The sequence below is a fragment of the Triticum dicoccoides genome, unplaced genomic scaffold, assembly GCF_002162155.2.
Source record: "Triticum dicoccoides isolate Atlit2015 ecotype Zavitan unplaced genomic scaffold, WEW_v2.0 scaffold40356, whole genome shotgun sequence".
Lineage (NCBI taxonomy): Eukaryota > Viridiplantae > Streptophyta > Magnoliopsida > Poales > Poaceae > Triticum > Triticum dicoccoides.
The window spans coordinates 6,355-8,909 of record NW_021269673.1 but is presented as its reverse complement, the minus strand read 5'-3'; the positions used below and the strand labels follow the sequence as shown (position 1 = coordinate 8,909).

At 49.3% G+C, this 2,555-nt stretch overlaps 1 long non-coding RNA gene across 1 annotated transcript; it reads right to left on the bottom strand.

The window, feature by feature from the left end:
• Positions 1-576: 576 nt before the first annotated feature.
• LOC119346120 lies at positions 577-2,309 on the bottom strand. Its single transcript, XR_005167374.1, has 3 exons — positions 1,841-2,309; positions 1,415-1,752; positions 577-624 (listed from the first exon to the last, which is right to left on the bottom strand). It is a non-coding gene; the product is annotated as an uncharacterized LOC119346120 (long non-coding RNA).
• Between the last annotated feature and the right edge of the window lie 246 nt (positions 2,310-2,555).

The following is a 2,555-nucleotide window of genomic DNA, read 5'->3' as shown; positions in this document are numbered from 1 at the left end:
TAAATAAAGATGACCCTCGGGAGCGCCACTCCCAGGGAAAAGTAGGTGGTGGTGAGGCAAATGTAAAACCAAGGTTGGGCCTTGCTGGAGGAGTTTTATTCAAAGCAAACTGTCAAGGGGTTCCCATAACACGCAACCGCGTAAGGAACGCAAAATCAAGGAACATAACACATGTATGATGGAAACTAGGGCGGCAAGAGCGGAACTAAACACCAGGCATAAGGACGAGCCTTCCACCCTTTCCCAAGTATATAGGTGCATTAAAGTAAATAAGAGATATTTTGATATCCCAACAAAATCCATGTTCCAACATGGAACCAGCTTCATCTTCACTTGCAACTAGCAACGCTATAAGAGGGGCTGAGCAAAAGCGGTAACATAGCCAAACAATGGTGTGCTAGGAAAGGTGGGTTAGAGGCTTGGCATGGCAATATGGGAGACATGATATACAAGTGGTAGATAGTGCGACATAGCGATAGAGCGAACAACTAGCAAGCAAAGATAGAAGTGATTTCGAGGATATGGTCATCTTGCCTGAGATCCCGCAAGGAAGAAGAACAAGTCCATGAAGAAGACAAACAGACGTAGTCGAACGGATCTCACAACTCCAGAACGAAATCGATGCTAACGAGAGAAACAACCCGGAAAGAAGCAAACAATATAGTAAACAACCATCACATAAACATGGCATGATGCACAACCAAGTATGATGCATGTCCGGTTAAATATGCATGGTATGGCAAAGTGCAACAAACAATACTACAAATTAAATGGAGCTCAATATGCAACAAGTTGCATATTGACGAAACACCACATCAATTATTTAGTTCAATCCCGGTTAGGTACTCAACAATATTACATGTTGTTAAACATGGCAAGAGGTGAGGCACAACAAAACTACCTATCTAGGCAAGTTTAAATGAGGCCGGAAACAACGAACAACAATTCCGGTAAATCCCCATATGCATAATTTAGATTTGGTGCTGTTCTGTCCTAAACCATATTTTAGAGTTGTTAAACATGCAAGATGAATGCACCAAGTTAAACTAGGCATTTTTCTACCCCATTTACATATAAAGTTTATTTAAAATGGAGCTACGATTATTAAGTTATGAAATAAATCGTTTTAGCATGGCAATATGGCAAAACAAAGCAAACAACAAGTTTAAACATTTTTAACATGCATGAAAGTGGCATATTATTAATCTACACATAATTCTAAGCATTTTTCATATATAAAACATTTTAGTCCGATGCACGGTTGTGGAGTTATTAAATGCATGAAGTTGGAGGGCTTTACTGCAAATCTATTTTTTACTGGACAAAAGACAAATTCGCAGACAGGAAAAAAACCTGACTATGGGCTAAAACTACCCACGCTGGGCCTACAGAGGGGGGCTGCGAGGAAACTCACCCATGGGCTTTGGCCCAAGGCGGTGGAGAGGAAAACCAGACATGGGCCTCGCGGATTTGGTGGCCCACGCGAAGTTGAGGCAGAGGTGGGCATGCGCGGGCGATGTGGCACTCGTCCACGTTGGCGCTAGACCAAGTCAACAGAGGGGAGCGTTGGTCGCCTCGTTCGTGAAGTATGGGATCGAGCAGCAGGAGGAAGGAAGCGGCGGCGCTGAAGTGTCCTGGCGGCCGGATCCGGCGATGCAGCAGGGCAGACGAGGTCCGGCGGCCTTGGGGATGGAGCCAATCCTGTGCATGGAGACGGTTCGGGGCACACATCCGAGTTCCATGGCTGGCAAGCTGTAAGAAGATGGCAACAGCTCTCTGGTAAGAAGGAGAGGGAAACAGAAGAGGAAGGGAGAGCACGAGCGGCAGAGGAGGCGCCCACCAGCGAGCAGCAGGCCCCGGTCCTGCGAGGAAGAGATGGAGTTGGCACGGTGAGGTCCTGGATGACCCACGACAAGCCTCTGGTAGCCATGGCCGTGGTTTGGCGGACTGGGATGGGAGCAGAACAAGGGGAGGTCCGGCGTGGGGCGAAATGTGTGGATCAGGTCGGCCATCGCTGGATCCGAGCAACGGCGGCCACGGACTAAGCTCGATGGTGGCGCTGCTCCAAATCCACGGCAGCGGCGGCGAGCTCCTACGAGAGGAACGAGAGGGAGAGAGGTTAGAGAAGAAAGGAGCCTCGGGAAGGAGGAGGAAGGACAGGGAGGAGGCCGGTCCTGGTGGCTAGGTTTGCCGGCTGCGACGTCGCCATGGAGGGAGGAGAGGGGATCAGGTGCGGCTGCGCTGAAAACCAGGAGGTGGTCGGAGGCTGCTGGGGTTGGGGGATGGATCCCGAGAGATTTGAGTGGGTGGCGGCGCATGATGGGATGGATGGGACATCTCCTAAAAATTAGGGCTTGGTCTGGTTATAAATAGGTAGGGGAACTAGATGCTGGCGATTTGGTCCCTCCGATCAAAATCGGACATTCCGGAAATATAGACTAGGGAGTCCAAATAAGAAAATAGTGATGTTTTATAGATGTTAGGGGATGATCCGGACCCAACGGCGATGACTGCCCGGGTCGGTTCCGGGATAGCTTTCGGACACGCGCGCGAGG